Genomic DNA, 15,198 nt, shown 5'->3' with positions numbered 1-15,198 from the left:
AACCTTCATTTTATTACCAAACTCACACGGAAGAGTGAGGCGTCCAGGATCCCCCATCTTCTCTGGTGTCTCTCCCAACACGGCTTTTGAGCTTTGTTCACTTAGAACCACCTTAGACTGCTTCTTTAATTGCTTGCGAGTGTCTATCAAATCTTGCAGTAATTTCTGGTGCTCGGGAATTTTGGATAAGGACTCGACAAAGGGAGTATTGATCGGGATCCCCTTCACATGCTTGACAAACTCTATATGCTCCTTCTCCAGTAGACTAAGTGCAGCTCGGGATGGATATGGCAAGGGAGGCTGATAAACCGGAACGGGTTCAAAGACTTTTAGATCAGACATGGGCCACGTCGTGACCAGAGGAGTGCCACGTCGTGGCGAAGCTGTTTCAGTAACCCTTTCACTTTCGAACTTTGGCTTCTTTGGTTTTGGATCGGACTGTTGTGGTTCTTCATCCAATACCTCCAGGAACTCAGAGATTGCTTCTTCTTCAGTATCGATGGCCATTACATGAGATTGGGTTTTTACTTCGGGATTTTTCGGGGACAATTTTTCATGAACCAGAGTGGCTAGTTGACCGAATTTTACTTCAAGGTTATGGATGGAGGCTTGCTGATTCTTTATTAAAGTTTTTTGTTCCATAATAGTAGAATCAGTGGCATCGTGTCTCTTTTCCGAAGCTTCCATAAACTTCATCAAAATGGTCTCTAGATCGGGTTTCTTCTCGGCTGGTGGCTGCTCCTTTTGATAAAAGCCTCGACCTGTCTGCCTAAACTTCTCTTCTTTTTGCTTCTTATACTCTTCATATGGCAGCCACTCCTTCTTTAGTTTCCTCCAGTCCTCATCAAACTTATCCCCACTAGAGTAGCACACTTGAGCTTTTCTGTCCCCAAACTCGTCTAAATTGCAGTCCTTGGTCAAGTGTGGACCACTACATCTTTCGCAACCCACTCTTATGGCATGAATTGACTGGTCCATTTGTGTTATCCTTCGATCCAAATTATTCAGCATGGCCATTACAGCTGCTATTTCTTCAGTTTGGGCCCCTCCACCGCTTTTGACTCCATCTTGCCTAGGGTTGTGGTACTCGCGAGAGTGCTTTGCGAATTCTTCAATCAACTCCTTAACCTCCCTTGGATTTTTCTTTGTCAAAGGTCCTTGAGAATCAAGGAGTTGTCTCGTCATAACATTGACCCCATCATAGAAGATTGACATCTCTTGTTGCACATTTAGATAATGTTGAGGGCAATTTCTGAGAAAGCCCTTGTACCGCTCCCATGCTTCGTATAATGACTCCCCCGGCTGTTGCTCAAAGTTGGCTATTGCCTTCTTGAGTTTGGCTATCTTGGACGGTGGGCAAAACTGGTCCAGGAATTGCTCACGCATTTGAGCCCAACTGGTAATTGTACCCGGTGGGAGTGACTTTAACCACTCCTTAGCAGCTCCTTTGAAAGTGATGGGAAGCATCCTAAGCAAGACTGTGTTTCTGTTGACATTTGGGACATTGAAGTAATCCGCAATGTCGTTGACTTCATCTAGATGCTTAAAAGCATCCTCATGATCTTTCCCAAAAAATGGGATATCCTTCAGTACAGTCAATATGTGCCCCTTCAACTCGAATGTGGCAGTGGCAGGTATTGCGGGTTGGACTAAACCGGGACCCATATCTTCTCGGATCCGCTTCTTGTAAGCTCCCATGGACATCTCTTCAATTGCTGCCATCTTGTTCCTTGGCTCGTTCTCGGGGTTCGCTTGTGTGTTCTTCAAATTTCGGCTCGGTATCGTATTCGGACTCAGTTTGGACGGGTGTTTGATCCAAATGCTCAAAATTGCTCTTGTGCCTCGCGGATGAACTTGAATCTCCTGTCTTCTTTCCCGACTTCCTTGAAAAAGATGACTTCAATTCTTGTAAGGGCATCTTTTTCTTGTGAATTGCAGACTCGGGATCTTCAAGTGGTGGCACCAAGGGTGTGTTTGAGCCTCTGGTCATGAACTCCTGCAACTTGCTAAACTAAAAAAAACGTAAAATTGAACTAAAATAAGCAAAACTAACTAACAATTAAAAATCTAGTGTTTTAGATGTCCACGTCGTGGCACATATCTGGCCACATCGTGGACTCTGTGACTGAAAGAAAAATTATACATTGCTGAAAAATTAACTTTTTGTGGTTTTTACTCCACAAGAAGGATCGATTAATTTAATGCAAATAAATAAGCTAAAAACTAAGCCGTTCCCCGGCAACGGCGCCAAAAACTTGATGTGCACAAAAGTACCCACTAATTTTAATATTTATAACTAACAAACTTAGACTAACTATGCACTTATAGGCAGTGTACCTAGTCAGATTACAGTATAGCTTAGGTAAGTCGGGTGTCGATCACAGGGAACGGTGTTACTAATTAATTTACTTACTATTAAATTAACCTAATTATTAACAAGTTTAAAAGGGGTTTTATCTGATTTTACAAGATCAGACAAACTTAAATCCAAATTCAATAAATAAAAACACACTCTTGTTTAGTTTGAATCCACTTCTTTCTTATAGCTAGCTAATGTTTATGGATCATCTAGTTAGTTTTAATTATATTAGTAATTTAGTTCTAATTTTACCAATAATTAACTAATTCATGTCAAACCATGTATGTTCACACACAATTAAACACATAACTAATTATGAATGTAAATATGCTATTTAAGATTTGTTATATAAACGCAATTATAGTCACAATACACGTTCTCTAGCACAGCTAAGCTTATCCACTCTAATTACTAACTAAGATTGGTCAATCCTAGCTCTAACAATTCAATGTTCACTAAATCATTAGGTAAACAAGTTCATGCAGTTAATGGTCACTAAGCTACACAGAACATACTATCAAGCAATTAGATAAACAAACATAAGCATGCTAGGTAATGCAAATCAAACACAAGCAATTTTTACCAACTAAACTTAATCCATAAAAATTGAGCTATTTATAAGTTAGAAGCTTCATCTAGCTAAACAAAAGTAGCTAGATTCAGCTGCTCATCATAGCAACTAACAAACTAACACAAATTGAATTGAAAGGAAACATGTTCTTCATTAACTAAAATATAAACCTTTACTCTTTTTGGTGTTGAAAACCTTTTTCCAGAACCTTTCTTTCGCTCAAAATCGTCCTCTAGAACTCCTTTCTTCAGCCAAAAGTTTGCTCTTTCGTAATAATCAATAATACTTAAATAGACTCAAAAATCCCGCGCCACATCGTGGCTATCCAGGCCACGTCGTGGGCTTCAAGTTAACCGTACCAGGCAAGGATTCCTCCAAAATGCGATCTTTATCTTCTAGAATTCCCATGCCACATCGTGGCCGACATTGCCACGTCGTGGATTTAGTATCTTTCGTGGATTTATTCATTTCTTGTCTTCCAAGTCTCCCATGTTCTACATATTGTCACTTTTGGTCCCTCTCTTCGAAAATCCTTTTAATTGACTGAAAATAACAATTTAAAGTCATAAGTACCATTATTCTAAACATATTATCAACTTATTAATAAAAATGTACTTAAATATTGCCTAAAAATAAGTATAAATATAGCAATATCAATTAGGGTTTCGTGGTGGCCGACTAAAAATGAGAAGGAGGCTAGTCCTTGAGGGTATAATGTTCTTTATATAGTGACATACCCTAAAAAATAGGGTTTGGGGACACTAAGCGTACGTTGGGCGTACGCCTCTCCACACCCGCAAACATGCATCCTTATATGCTGGGCGTAACCCAGCTTAAGCTGGGCATACCCAACTAAACTCACGCATGCATTCCTTGCATGCATGGGATGCCTTGTCACAAAACTCCATTAGGGGCTAAAATTGACAATAACTTCAAAATGCCATAACTCCTTCATTCTAAGTCTGTTTCCGACGAACTTGATATCCATGAAAAGGTAGCTGGAAGCCCTACGCTCCTAGCCAGACCCCCAAGCCTAAAACCTTTAGATAAAACTCGAGACCCCATAAAAGACCAAATCGCTTATACCATGGGCCTCCGAAACCACAACCGAAGTACTTATCAAAACGGGGTGTTACATTAGGGTTTCCTGCAGCAAACCCTAGCAGCCTACAGCTATATAAAGACCCCACCTGTAAGGGATTTCAGCCACTGCATGCCGGATGTAAACCCTAACCAAAATTCTGAAGAATTACCTCCTCTCTCCCCTCATCTTCTTGCTTGTGGTGTTTGTGAAGTATTAGAGGTGCAACATTTAAGGAACTAAGCTTTCAAGAGTCAAGGTGTAACGCCCCGTTTACAAAATAAATAAATAAATGTATAGAAGCCCTAAAATCAATAATAATTGAGCAAGGTGTTGGTTTCAAGGAGTTAAAAGTCACAATTATAGAAGGTGTAGGTTAAAATGTAATTTCCGGATTAAATTGTAAAGAATTTTCAAGGTTAAGGACTGTTTAATAAACCATGGGTTTAATTTGAAAGGATTTTTGAAGATAGGGGCCGCTTGGTACTTATTAGGACTTAATATGAAAGGAATTATGGAAACAAGGGCTAAAGGGGAAATTCCAGATTTAAATTGTAAGATTTTTGGAAGTTGGGGGGTAATTGGTAAATTTTGGATCTAAATGGAAAACAAATCTTGTGAGGAGGGGCTGAACTTGTAAAAATGCTAATAAGTTTGAAAGAGAACATGGGTTAAGCCGGTGTCCCCTCCCCCGCTCGTTACTTGATGCAACCCTAAACCTTGATGGGATTCAACCGCCACCACTGTTCTTGGAGCACCTCAGCCGCCGATCGTATCACCGGTCCGACAGTCACCCTCTTCGCCTACTGCCATGTCGTCTAACGCCACAGTCACTTCTCCCTCTGCCGCCAGTGACGTCGAGAACCTCTGGGAGATCGCCGATGAACGAAGGGGGTTTGTCGTCGTATGAGGGTCATAAGTCGTCGGAACTGCACAGTAAGTCCACCACACCCTACCTTCCTCTCTTTCTCGTTCTTTGTCGTGAATGCGACGCTAGGATCACCGTTACTGCCATCGGTAGCCCTTGGGCCGCCATTTTCATACTTTCTAGCGACATATGCCACCTAGGCAGTGGCTGTATGGATGTGTATTCGAGCATGCTAGTTTCTTTTGGTAATTGTTGTGTGGTATGCGTGATTTTATGGCCGGAAATCCACAGCCACCACCATAAGGTAGTGGCTGCCACCGCTTGCTTCCACCTGCCGCCGTGTGGGTGGCCGTATGTGTTTCGTTTAGTGTTTGTGAGTACGTTTCCTTATTGATGGGTTGCTGATTGGGTGTTTAGGTCGGATAAAAGTCAAGGAAAACCACCACCACCACCGTGAGCCGCTGGTCACCACCGCATGAGGTGGCAGTGGGTGGTGCCCAGCCTAGTAGGACCCTAATGGACCTAAAAGCCTAATGTTGGACTTGGTTGGTTCATTATTGGGCCAAAAACCCTAATTAGGGTTTAGAAAACCCTAATTGTGAATTTGTTGGATTGGGCCCATTGGGACCCACGTTTAGACCAGTGGACTGAATTTATTACCTATGTTGATTCCTTTGTATGATGGATTAGTGAAATAATTGACTTATTGGGTTAAGTCCTTAATAAGTGAGAACACGTAACCCTAATCATCATTTCTTGTGAAAACCCTAATTTGTTGGGTTTGGAGTTGGGCCTAGATGTTTTAGGCTATTGATGGACCATCCAGGAACAAGTATAAGGACTAGAGTATTGGATTGGGCTACAGGATATGGCCCATTGGACAGGCTTGGGCCCAATTTAGAAAATTGGGCCATAGATGGGCCATAGCTGGGCCTTGAAGATTATGAGGTATTGGACTATTGGATGGCCAAGTGTTTGGACCAAATAAATGGTTGGGCCTTTTAAGTAAGACCATGTGAAGGATTTGGGCCCAATTTAGAAAATTGGGCCATAGTTGGGCTTTAGTTGATTATCAGACTATTGGGCCATTGGATTGGGCCTTGGGTGTGAATCAAGCCAAGTTAGGGGAAGAGTAGTCTTTTACCCCCAAGCATGGACTTATGATTATGAGTTGGAACCCAATTATTAATTGGGTGCTATTTTGATGTTGACAGATTCGGGAATATGTCATCCAACAGCTAGGGTTTTGTCAACAGGACTTCAGCTGTGTGAGGTGAGTCATCTTCAGTAGGAGCAGGTCTAAGGCACCAATGTCGACCCGTTTAGTAGTGTAGTATATCGGGGTTATCCCGATGCCGATTGTATGTTTCCGGACTTCGGTCTGATGTCGGGCGGTGCCCGATGTAGTGGTTTAGCTTACATGTTATATGTTATGTTTTCTAGACTTCGGTCCGATATCGGGGTGGTCCCGAGAAGTAGTTATGTATGCTTGATGTCTTTGTGATTCATACATGTTGTGTTATGTGTTATATGTTCCGGGCTTCGGTCCGATGTTGGGCAAGCCTAATGCAGTGTATGTGATTATGTTATATGTTTATGTTTATGTTATGTTCAGTCTATATTGGACTTCGGTCCGATGTCGGGTGGGGCCCAAGTTATACCAAACTTTGGTCCGATGTCGGGTGAGGCCCGATGCAGTGGGCAGGGCCCAAGTTATGCCAGACTTTGGCCCGATGTCGGGCGAGGCCCGATGCAGTGGGTGGGGCCCAAGTTTTGCCAGACTTCAGTCTGATGCTGGGCGGGGCCCGATGCAGTGGGCTAGGCCCAACATGTGATTATGTATATGGTATATGGTAGCTTGGGGAGACTCGCTAAGCTTCGAGCTTACAGTTTTCAGTTTTGGTTTCAAGTACTCAGTTTTCAAAAGAGGAGCTCGGGAAGATTTCAATGCACATAGGGGTGAGCAGCGGAATAGGGTATTCGCTTTAAGAATTGGAACCGTCTTAGAACCGTCGGTTCCGTAACCGGAACCGTCTCAACGGTTCCAGTTCCGGTTCCTAATTTTTTGGAAACGCCTTAAGCGGTTCCGGTTCCGGTTCTCATTTTTTCGGAACCGCTACCCGTTGGGTACCCGCCGGAACCGGTATATATATATAAACAAACCATTGAAACTTTTGGTATCACCACGTATACGGTCTATACAATCTTTGAATCTATATTACAAAATCAAATAGAAACCAACAAATTCTCCATGCGTAAATATCTCTATCTTTCTTTCTATTAATTTATGCTCCAAGTCTACAACAGATTGTATTTAAGTGTAATACCACTATGAGTAATTTTATATAATCTGTGATACCACAATAATTAAGAAACAACGAAGCTAACTCTAATTTTTTATAATCTGTCATACCACATCTTTGAGTAATTTTATAGAATATGTTAAAAGTAATTTGTTTTATAATTAGTTCGCCTTTGGTAACTAAATTCTTAAAAAAATAAAAGCGGGTACCCGGAACCCGAACTGGAACCGGCGGTTCCGGTTTCGGTTCCAAAATATTGAGAACCGATACAACCGGTTTCGGTTTCGGTTCCAACATCTTAGGAACCGCCGGTTCCGGTTCCGGTTCCGGTTCCGTCAAATTTAGGCGGGTACCCACCTACGCTCACCCCTAAGTGCACACACCATTTGTTTAGCTTGGGATGTTTATACTCTGATATGTTTAATTGATGTTATGATACTTTTGAGATACATTGCTTATGATGTTTATATGATTGTTTGATGACTACGGTTTTTGTATTAAATTAAAAAGAAATTTTCAGACTGTATTTTTGGGATGTTATACAAGGTTCTACAAGGAGTTCTTGTTATTACTACATAACAAGTAAGGTAAACATCAAAACCCTTTCATTATATGATTTTCGAATTATATATGCTAGATCTAGGGTTTTGTTTGGAATTCAATTTGCATGTTCAACTAGTGAAAAACTTAGATCCAAAGCAATTAGGGTTGCATGAACATATAGGATGTAGCTATGCTTAAAATGCATCAGTGGTATCAGAGCCTTGAATGTTTTTCAGTTGAATTTGATGCATATGTGAATTGTCCAAAGGATGAGGGAACAGATTCGTCAATCTGTTCATCAAACTCGACGAGTTCATTATGGAACTCGACGAGTTCATTGCCTGACTCAACGAGTTCACTTGTCAGATCCCTAATTTTTGTATTTTGATATCTTGATTTGATTAGGATAATTACCTTAATTCGTTTTTAACTACTTAAAATTGACTTTTATGAAAAGGTAAATGTAAATTCTTATCAAGATAAATGATTTGGTCAAATTTTAAGATAAAGACAAAATTAATTTATTAATTTAATTATTTAAAATTTGATATAGTATTTTTGAAGAGTTGTAAAAATATACCCTATAGTTTTATAATTTAAAATTTGATTAAATAGTTTAATTTTGAAATATTAAATTTTAAAACCCTAGTATTTTAAAAGTTTAAAATACACCCTTATACTATTATAAAATTAAAACTTTAAGTTATATATATATATATATATATATATATATATATAAGAAAAGTCAGTCTTACTGTTAGTAGGTCTCATTCACGAAGCTGGTCTATAAGTGGTGTTCAAGGAAGCGACCTATAAAATGACCGCCATTGGGTATCCATTCTTACTCACCGCATTCTTGACTAGTGGAGGGTCGTTAGCTGAAAGGGTAGGATAGGACATTAATCTCTCATTAATAAGTATAATGATAAATATTAAGTAACTAAATGTTTTTATAAATTCTCAATCTTAGTTACTTTAGGAAAATATGAATTTGATGTTAATCCATGAAATTGCACATTGCACTTTGTAAAAGTCGTTAGTGGAGCGTGTATGGTTAACCACACTAACATGGACTAACAAAGGGTAACAATGGGTAGCTCGTAAATTATCATTGATCAGTGGAGCGTGTGTGGTTAACCGACACATTGATTAGGTGGTAACTGACATTGAGAGTATCAAGTTAATTTGCATGGTTATTCACACCATGTTTGTGATCCTCGGTATCCCGGTCACAAATGGAAAGGGCATAATCGAGATTAAACATGCCATTGAACAGTTCAATGAATCCTAAAAGATCTAGGAATTTCATTTCATTTAAAACCTAATTCATTTTAAAAATTCGTTTTCATAGTGGAATTGGTAAATCGTCATTTACCTACCTTCAAATAATTTACAACTGGATTATGGCATCCCTTTTTTGAATTGTGAATTATTGTGTTGGGTCCTAGCCTTAATATTTCATTTTGGGTGTTATATTAAGGATTCCTTATCTAATCAAAACTTGTCCTCCTTCTTTTGCAGATGTCTACCTCAAAAAACGCTTTCGGTTCCTCCAACACTTTCTCGCTCTGGAGCATTTGTGCCAAGGTGACATTAGATGGATCCAATTTTAATGATTGGATTCGTAATATCAAAATGGCCATGCATTTCGAAGACAAGGAATACGTCCTTGACAAAGAATTGAACGACATAGATGAATCACAAGCTACTCCTGAAGAAATAGTTGAGTATAGGGTACACTATAAGGATGCTACCAAAGTATCTTGCATTATGGTGGCCACTATGACTCCTGAGTTGCAGCGGTTCTATAAGGACTACTGGACTTATGAGATGTGAAAGGACTTGATGGAGAAGTACCATCAAAGAGCACATCAAGAAAGGTATAAGATAGTCAGGTCACTCATTACCACCAAGATGAAGGATGGAGAGTCCATCACTACCCACCTACAACGCATGCAGTGCTATGTGGATCGTCTCTTAAAGCTTAATGTGAACTTTGATGAAGAGTTTGCTATTGACATAGTCTTTCACTCTTTACCTCCTTACTATGATCAGTTCAGTATGACTTATCATTTGAGCAAAGAGGAAGTCACGTTGAGTAAACTTCAAGGCTTGTTGAGAACTGCTGAAAGTGGATTGAAAGGAAAAAACTGTTGAATCCACTCCTCCTACTATTGTTGCTCCAGTCATGGTTATTGGACAAGGTAAGGGGAAAAAGAGGAAAGATCCCTCAAAGCAAAGCTGGAAGGGAAAGTCTCATGATGGATCTTCCAGTATTGGATCAAAAGGAAAAACCAGTTATGCTCCTCCTGCCTCGGATCCAAAAGAAGCAATGTGTTTCTACTGCCAAGACAAGGGGCATTGGAAAAGAAGCTGCCCCAAGTACCTACAGGACATTAAGGATGGCAAGATTAAGCCTACCTCGGCAGGTATTTACACTAAAAACTCATCGCATTCTAATTCTTGGGTCCTTGATACAGGATGTGGTTTTCACATTTGCTTTAGCTTGCATGGACCAAGAGAAAGTAGGAATGTGGAGCTTGGGAAGATGAACCTAATAATGGGCAATAGGAGACCTTCACCTGTTACGAAGATCGGTGTTTATTCTTTGAAGATTAGTAGTGGGTTATGTTTAGACTTGAATAATTGTTGCTACTCATCAGAAATGACGAGGAATATTATTTCTTTTCATGGTTTATACAGACAAGGTTTCATATATTCTTTTAATAATGAGAATGGATCTATTAATGCTTATTATAATGGTGTATTTTATTTTGTAGCATTTCCTTGTGGTGGTGTATGAAATCGTGATGGTTGTAGACAATTTAGGAAGTAGTGTGTTGCATATTGATTTGTCTAATGGTTTAGAAAAAGCATGCTTGTGGCATCGTCGTCTTAGACATGTCAACCAGAAGCGCATTACCCAATTCCAAAAGGATAGAGTTTTGGAATCATTTGACCTAAGGTCAAATAATACATGTGAGTCTTGTTTGCTTGGAAAGATGACTAAGTCACCTTTCACATGTTCATGTGAAAGAGGTGAGGGATTGTTGGATCTCATACACACCGATGTGTATGGGCCCTTCAAATCCACCACAAGGGATGCAAATCGATTTTATATGACTTTAACAGATGATTATATCACATATGGATATATCTACTTAATCAAACATAATTAAGAATCCTTTGAAAAGTTCAAAGATTTTAAACATGAAGTCGAAAATCAATTGGGAAGGAAGATCAGGATGCTCAGATCCGATAGGTGTGGTGAGTATCTTAGTATCGAGTTCCATGACTACCTCAAGGAATGTGGAATTGTTTCACAATTGACACCTCCTAGGACACCACAACTTAATGGTGTGGCTAAGAGGCATAATCAAACCTTTTTGGACATGGTTCGTTCCTTGATGAGTCGAGCTTCGCATTCGATATTGTGACAACCCGAAATCTCCATTCTGAACAAACCATTTGAAGCCAATAGAAGTAGAACAGTTACAGTGAAAACTCAAATTTCGAGTATAAGTTTGGCAGTTTTCAGGATTTTACACTTACGGAGATATTAGGAGAGCGGATGCACTAGGGTTTTTGCAACACTGTTATTCCAATACTCTAGGACATTAGAATTCGTTTCAGGAATAAAAATATTTTCTGCCAAAAATATCTCAGGACTATAAATAGAATTCTGAACCAAATTGGTTCATTTGTTGAATTCCATTTAGAGAAAAGTCAAAATTCTCTCTCACGGATCTTCGGGTTTTTATCCCAAATTGTGAGTACTTCGATCTAGTTATGTTATATAGCTTAGATTGTGTTTAGAAACGCCAATTACATATCAAATCTGTGAGACTCAGGAGTTTACCGCGCAAGAACGTTCTTGGGGAGTAAACTCCAATATGTGGCTTAAATGCTACTTAGTCCTTTCCCCGTGATTTGTAACTACCTTAGACTTGTATGCTAGTGTGTATATGACTAGAAAACATCAAAATCGGATTAAAACCCCAAGATTTGGGAGTTTACCGCCCAAGAACACTTGGGGAGTAAACTCCATTTTAAGGTCCTAAGGTGTCCCAAAGTCCCTCAAAGCCTTGGAACTCCAACTAGAAGCCTCCATTTCATGCTTTAGACCACAAAACAATTAGGAATCATGGCTAGAAGTGAGTTCACGGCCAAGGAAGTTCTTGGGCGGTGAACTCCATGTTAAGTGCCCAAAGTGCCCTAAATGCCTTCATTGAACCAATAGACTAGCATAGCACATTACCTTGATGTGTCTAAGACCCAAAGCAATCAAAATACCAACACCTAGGGGTGTTCACGGCCGTAAACACATGGCCAATTGGTTCATGGGCCGAAAACTCTAAATAGGGGTGTTTTGATGCCACAAACACATCCTAAGGCTTAGGCTTAAATTAGGACAAGTACTCTAAAGTGTTTATAGCCTAGAAAACATAAGGAATCACATGTATTGAGGAGTTTACGGCCAAGACAAGTTCTTGGGCCGTAAACACCTATAAAGGGGTCAAATGACACCCTAACTCCTTCCTTATGCCTAGAAACCAACATAGATCATTACCTTGAAATGTTTGATACTTGAAAACACCATAAACACCCTCCCAAGGGAGTTTACGGCCGTAAACTCCAAGGGAATATGGCCCCAGGGCCGTAAACTCCTCAAAGGAGTTATTAGGAAGCCCAAACACTTGTTTAAGCCTTGAAGCAATTCACCACATGAGTTGTATAATTGTTAGACTTCATTTAGGGACTTGGTTGAGAGTTTACGGCCAGGAGTTTACTCCCCTGGGCCGTAAACTCCAAAACATATGGCCATTAAACCATAAAATCCCATTAGGGGCATTGCACTCCTTTGTTGCAACCCATTAGCCTCCTAGCACTTGACCAAAAGTGTTTTCCTCGCGTTTAAATGTTTATACTTGTATAATTAGTGTTTTAATCACTAATTATTTATATACATATGTCTTCATATGTAATTAGGATCATTGTGTGTGTCTAAAGTCTTCACTTGACACCGAGCACTTGCCAGATCCTTCCTTACGATAACAGTCCGTTCAATTCCAGTCACTTACTGTAGGTGAGTTCATACCCCTTAACTAATGTTTTAAACTATTTTTAAATGTTTTATGGGGGGGGGGATACAAGTAGAATCATGCTAGTTATTATATCAGTCACATGTGATTAATAAGTAGAATTATGCTAGTTATTATATCAATCACATGTGATTAATATACAACATTCAAATGATTTGGCTACTCATTAGCCGTTTTACCAAACAGTTTCCTTCAAATGATTTTTATAAACATTTTATATGTTTTAAACTCCTTATTACACTGTACATTTTACTATGTATATTACATTTCAAACTTATTTACAATTGTGTTTCAAACAAATGTTCTTTATACTAAACTGTTTTATCAAACTCATGCCTTCAAAACCATTTTATAGATCGACATCAAGTCGGTCTTTTCTTAGAAAATATTTATGTTCAAATGTTTTACAAATCTTATTTTATGCTTTTAAATTATAAATTGCATGCCTCTATATGTATAGTTATATAAGAAATGTTTAAAAGACTTAGGAAGGCTATCCACCCTATTTCCTTTTCGCGCTTGAGATGTGGTCTGGTGGGATATCGGGTACTCGTCCGAAGGTCATTTAAATATTAGTTATATATCATGTGTACATATATAGTCATAAAAGGTCCTTCCAGTTCATCCCATGCCCTTGGGTAGCAAGGGTATACATCCATGTCCATACATACCAGTTAGATTATTAGTAAACTACCATATGGGTAGTTTAGGAAGATACTAGAACAATTACTAGAACGCGATATCATACAATGAGTCAGTTCATTCATGATTCAATACTTTCTAGAACATTACAGTACATTACATATACTACGATACTAGGAACAGAACATATACAACGATACTAGAATGATTACATTACTATACTTGCTAGGTAGAGAGCACGTACATTACAGCTAGAACAGTTCATTACATTACACTTACATTAATACATTCATAAAATTGTGATCCAATGTATCGGAGCATGCCTTAAATGTCATGGCCCGAGTTGTAGCCAGAGTCTCTTGAAGGGATAGCGTGAGTTTGCGTATAGATCTATACTGGATTGACTATCCTACACCTTGCTGCTAGCTACAGCGGGACCTGCAGGTCTGCGGGTGCCAAACGTCATACCTTTTTAGGACTATACTTTGTCGTTGTTACCAGTCGATAGTATGGTGCAATTAATCACATGATGCCTTAATATAAATCCGGTTTAAGGTAGTTAGTACAGCAGTAGTTCTTATAGCGCTACGTTTTAGTACTACATTAATTTTCCCCGTACATATATTTAGTGATCTTTTCACTTAAACTATAAATGTAAAAACTATATTTTGATAATGATAGTTACACTTGGGAAAATTACACACTTTTACAAGAGACGAACATATATGAACAGTTAAGTCTTGGTAGAAGACTACATTGAGAACAGTTAGGTCTTGGTAGAAGACACCCTTATATAATAGTAGGAATCATAGGGATTTCTAGCGTTTTTCAAACATTTACAGTTGTTTTACAAACATTTTCATACTTACAGTTCATATACATTTTCAATACTTACAGTTCACTTACTTACAAATTCTTACATACAAATTAAGACACTAAATACTTATGATCTCACCAGCTTTAAAGCTGATACTCGCTTTCAAAATTACTTGTATCCTCAGGTCATCATAGACAGGTACCGATGCAAGGAGAAGGGAAGATGGAGCTTGTTCAAGACTCATCTTTCATTTTGATTTATGCTTTAGTGTTTATCAAAATTTGACAGAACACTTGTATAATAATTATATTATTAATGCAATGGATGATGTTGTTGCTTGTTTACTACTTTTCATTGTTGTGATACTGTACATGACGTCCTCCGCCCCAGAACGTTTCCGCCGTTCTTGGTTTTGGGGTGTGACAAATTGGTATCAGAGCATTGTTTATAGTGAATTAAGTATATCAACCCATAAAAGATATACTAACTATAAATACATAAGGGATTAAAAATACTCTGACCAAGAGTTTATACTTTAAATAATAAAATATTTAAGTAAGTATACGTGCCTACATTCATACTAAAATCAGTGTCACTAGGATAGTACAAAAGAATTACAATTGTTGGGCAACACAAGTGGGCTTAGAGACATATGGTCAAAACTGGGAAGATATAGCTTGATCAACTATATTATCCGAGGGTTGACTAGCATGTGCCTAAGTTTAATTGTGTGGTTGCAACAATGCTAAAATCTTACCAACCCTACCACAATGAGAACAATAGAACATAACATTAAAAAAATTAAAATACTATAGGAGTATTTGGTGTTACTATAAGTACTTTATACTTGAGAACTAAAACGGGATCTTCATTACTAAGTTGATAGTTGCTAAGTGGATACACTAAGGCTAT

At 38.7% G+C, this 15,198-nt stretch overlaps 1 non-coding gene across 1 annotated transcript; it reads left to right on the top strand.

Annotated features, from left to right (window-relative positions):
- The first annotated feature begins 1,231 nt into the window (after positions 1–1,231).
- LOC145103487 (small nucleolar RNA R71) lies at positions 1,232–1,338 on the top strand. Its single transcript, XR_013706578.1, has one exon. It is a non-coding gene; the product is annotated as a small nucleolar RNA R71 (small nucleolar RNA).
- Positions 1,339–15,198: the final 13,860 nt, after the last annotated feature.

This window comes from Lactuca serriola, chromosome 4 (assembly GCF_051521515.1).
Source record: "Lactuca serriola cultivar US96UC23 chromosome 4, Lser_US96UC23_V15, whole genome shotgun sequence".
NCBI lineage: Eukaryota > Viridiplantae > Streptophyta > Magnoliopsida > Asterales > Asteraceae > Lactuca > Lactuca serriola.
Note: the sequence above shows the minus strand (reverse complement) of the source record. Positions and strands in the feature narration are given on the sequence as shown.